Below are 4,815 nucleotides of genomic sequence, written 5' to 3' on the forward strand. Positions count from 1 at the left end.
CACAGGGAATCTGCCAGCTTTGGGAGAGGCTACTTTGGGCACGAGGATCTTTGTAGGGAGCTCACCCAGCCCGGGGAGGGGTCCTGGGGGCTTCCCTGCCACCTGCCACCCCCACGTGTGGCCGTCAAGGTGGGAGCGTGAGAATCACCTGGGAGGTGCCACCAAACTCAGAGCCCCTTGGGCAGCCTGGTGCCATGGGCTGTCACCTGGGGGACACCAGGGTGACAGGGCTGTTTCGGGTCACCTGGGGGACACCAGGGTGACAGGGCTGTTTCGGGTCACCTGGGGGACACCAGGGTGACAGGGCTGTCTCTGGTGCTGTCACCTGGGGGACACCAGGGTGATAGAGCTGTCTCTGGTGCTGTCACCTGGGGGACACCAGGGTGACAGAGCTGTCTCTGGTGCTGTCACCTGGGGGACACCAGGGTGACAGGGCTGTCTCTGGTGCTGTCACCTGGGGGACACCAGGGTGATAGAGCTGTCTCTGGTGCTGTCACCTGGGGGACACCAGGGTGACAGGGCTGTCTCTGGTGCTGTCACCTGGGGGCCACCAGGGTGACACACCTGGCTGGAGGCACATCTGGAGGCCTGGAATGCTGCTGGGTGGGACATGGCTGATGGCAGAGCCAGGGCTGGGGATGCCCTGGGCAGGTGGGGGTGGCCGGGCTCCCTGGGTTCTCTCCTGGCCACTCAGCTCCCCCGGGAGGTGCCCGGGCTCCTTTTTAGCCACCCAAAAACTGAGTGGCGACACCAGCACTGGTGGCCCGCGGAGGGATTTTGGGATGCATCCCATGGCTGCCTGTGGACACCGACGGACTCCTCGGTGCTGCTGCAGAGGGGCACGGGTCGAGGCCATCAGGCGGGGGCTCCCTTGTCCCTCGGGTCCCCGCGCTGGCTGTGTCGGGACACGCGGGCTGGGGACACCCAGGGCTCCGCAGCCACAGCTCGCTGCCTCGAGATGGAGAGATACCGGCGGCGCCTCCGGGCCCTCGGTAAATTATCTCGCCTCGATGTTCATTAATCAACAATTCTTATGTAAACAGACACATCCCAAGCCTCTGCTTCCCGTCACCTTGGCAACAGCACAGAGCCGACCCTGGCTCGGGATGTGCTCTCGGCTCCCACCTGGGCCACAGCCCTGCCTGCAACTTCCTGCCTTCTCCCTTTTCCTCCCACAAGGAGCCTTCAGGCCCTGGATCTTCTCAGCATGGGGTCCTGTGGGTCCCCATCCCTGGATCCTGGACCTCCGTATCGTGGGATGATTGACCTCCCCGTCATCGTATCCTGGACGTTTGGATTGCTGGATCCTGGGTGTACCCGTCATTAAATCCACATAATTTGATTCTGGATCTCTCTGTTTTGCATCCTGGCCCTCCCAATCATGGGATCGTGGTCCTCTCCAGCACTGGATCCTGGGCCTCCCCATCTCCAGCAGCAGGAGCGGGGAAGCAGAACCTGTCTGGCACCACAATGCATGGCCAGGACCTGGAGAGCACATCCCACAGGGATGGTACAGGAATTTGGCAATGCCCCAAAGCCACAGCTGGGCTCACGGGCAGTGACCACGGGGTGCACCCCTGAGCCCCTCCCCAGCCATCCATCGCCTCTCCCTGCTGATCCCTTCTCTCTGGGAAGCCCCCACAGGGGATCTCGTGTCCTGCTGCGTCCTCTCTCAGGACAAAACCCAGTGCTGAGCTGTGTGAGGATCCAGCAGGAGCTGCCGGAGCAGCAGGGCACCGCTGCCTCCCGGGGCTGCCCCCCAGCAGGACAGCTCGGGCACGGAATGGGAAAGCCCTGCATGGGAGCTGAGAGAAGCCAGAGGAGCCCAAGTCATTTAAGGTTGAAGAGAAATGTTAAAGACAGCAGGAAAAGCAAACATTAGTGGTAGCCATGCGGCTGAGGGGAATAGGAAGGGCTTTTACAAATATATCAAGGGGAAAAGGAAATACTGGAGAGTCAAGACAAAGTGGGCCCATTAATAAATGAGGAAGGATATTAAATTAATGATGATCCTCAAATGGCTGAGTTAGTGAACTACTTATTGAGAGCTGCCTTTAACAAGAACAACAAGGCAAAGCGGCTGAGAAAGCAGCCAGGGATGCTGGAATTGTCCCACATGGAGCGAGGGGAAGGGGACAGCTGGGCTACCAGCCCCACCTGGCAAATGCCAGGGCTGAGCACCCCATCCATCTCTTCCCTGGCAGGAGCACAGGGAATGAGGGCCTGGAGCAGAAAGGCCCAGGGCGAGTCGGGGGTCTGGGGGGGACCCCGGCTCCTGCCTTGGGGCGGGATGGGACCACAGAGCTGCAAGGGAGAGTCCCCGAGTGCAGCCCCTGCTGTGCGGATCCGGGCTTGGGAATTGCCAGGGAGCAGCTCCCGTGGAGCCCGCATTGAAGTGGGGAGAGGGAAGCGGTTCAGGTAGCTGGGTCAGAGCTCTCCTGGTTCATTTGGAAAATCAGCTGCTCCAAGCTGCCCTGCCGCTGCTAATGCTCCTTTCCTTTGCACCGGGTCAGGCGGTGGCTGCCCAGACAGAGGCCGCTCCTGTGCCCGCAGGAAGAGCTCTGGGAAGGAGAATTTCTGTCCTGGAAAGAGAGAAATCCCCAACCCCCCTCAGCGGCTGCTGGCTGGAAAGGGCTGGTTGGACCCCGGGATCCAATCAGGGCAGGATTGATCCCTGCTCCTGCATCCCCTGGCTCGGGGGATCAATTCCCTGGGCTGGAGCAGGGGCAGCCTGAGGGATGGCTGGGACAGGGTCCCACACGTGGCTCGAGTCCCTTGCTGTGTGGTGTGTGTCCCAAACACGGGGAAAGGTGTTTGTGTCCTCCCGGGCACCCTTGGCTGGGTCCTGTGGGATGGGGTGGGGTGGGGTGGGATGGGATGGGATGGGATGGGATGGGTTAGGATGGGATGGGATGGGATGGGATGGGTTGGGTTGGGATGGGTTTGGATGGGATGGGATGGGATGGGTTGGGTTGGGATGGGTTTGGATGGGATGGGATGGGATGGGATGGGTTTGGATGGGTTGGGTTGGGTTGGGATGGGACGGGATGGGACGGGATGGGACGGGATGGGATGGGATGGGATGGGATGGGACGGGACGGGATGGGATGGGATGGGATGGGACGGGACGGGATGGGGTGGGATGGGATGGGATGGGATGGGATGGGATGGGATGGGATGGGATGGGATGGGATGGGATGGGGTGGGATGGGACGGGACAGGACGGGACGGGACGGGACGGGATGGGATGGGATGGGATGGGATGGGATGGGATGGGATGGGATCCATGGGATGGGATGGGACGGGACGGGATGGGATGGGATGGGATGGGATGGGGTGGGATGGGATGGGATCCATGGGATGGGATGGGACGGGACGGGATGGGATGGGATGGGATGGGATGGGGTGGGGTGGGATGGGATGGGATGGGATGGGATGGGATGGGATGGGATGGGATGGGATGGGATGGGGTGGTATGGGATGTAATGCGATGGGATGGGATGGGATGGGATGGGATGGGATGGGATGGGACGGGACGGGACGGGACGGGATGGGATGGGATGGGGTGGGATGGGGTGGGATGGGATGGGATGGGATGGGTTTGGATGGGTTGGGTTGGGATGGGTTGGGTTGGGTTGGGATGGGATGGGATGGGATGGGATGAATGCACATCCTCAGCAGGGCTGGACAGAGATGTGGCACCTCTCCGAAAACCCCGGGGCTCAGCGAACCCCACCTGGCTCCTCCTGCCCCACCTGGAGGGGGTGAGGGAGCGCCGGGGCTGCAGAGGGATGAGGGATGATCATTCCCTTGCCCAGCACAGCGGGAGCTGCCCGGTGGCTGTGACCGGGCGGGAGCACGTCCCGTGGCCGCGCCATCTGACAAAGGGCTCTGCGGGGGACCGTGTCCGGGAAACGAGGGCCCTTGTCAATGTTTTATGGGCCCGGGGCTCCCCGGGGTGTGTTTACGGGGCAGTAAATGAAAGCACTCAGCCAAGTGACATTTGTGTTCTGCAAATGCGATTATTATGCATGATTAGCAGCCAAGTGCACTGCAAAACCCACGCTGGCGGCGCGGGAGGGGCCCTGCCCGCGGCTCCGCGCCCCGGGAAGATCCTGCTCCCCACAAAAGCCTCTCCACGGGGCAGCAGCGAGGATGAGCGCTGGCAGAGATCCCGGGACCACCCCGCTGCCCCTCGACCTGCGCTTCCCCGATCCTTGCCCGCCGGAGAGGGACCGTGCCGGCCGAGGAGTTAAGAGATTCCCTTCCCAGCTGCCAGCCCGACTTTCCAGAGGAATGCATCCAAACCCACTTTTGAGCTTTAATTATTTATCTGTAACCAATTTGGCAGGAAAACCAATTAAACGAGTGGGTGATTAATGACCTGCTGATTTGCACAGGTACGTAATTTAAATGTCTATATAATATCTAAGCACATTTTGGAGATGCTTTGACAGCTCGGGTCAGTCCCTGGCTGCCAGATGGGTGTTTGGAGGGTCACTCCTTGGTGCTGGAGCACTCCACGCTTCCCAACAGCTCCAGGAGCACAGGAGGGCTGTTTATCCCAGAAATCCCACCGGATTTTCTCCCTGGCCAGTGCTGTGCCCATCATGTCCCCTTAGCCAGGGTTTCTCGCTTGGAAAACTCACCCAGGTGGGAAGGAGCTGATGGGACAGAGCAGGGTGCTGTTCCCTGGGAAAAGCGCCCTGTGCCAGGGAGACAGGCCGGAGCTGGTGTCACCCTGTCCCCTCAGGACACGGGGCAGGGCAGTGCTCACACCTCAGCTGGGCACAGACTGGGGCCGTCACCACCCAG

This window comes from Hirundo rustica, chromosome 14 (assembly GCF_015227805.2).
Source record: "Hirundo rustica isolate bHirRus1 chromosome 14, bHirRus1.pri.v3, whole genome shotgun sequence".
NCBI classification, from domain to species: Eukaryota; Metazoa; Chordata; class Aves; order Passeriformes; family Hirundinidae; genus Hirundo; species Hirundo rustica.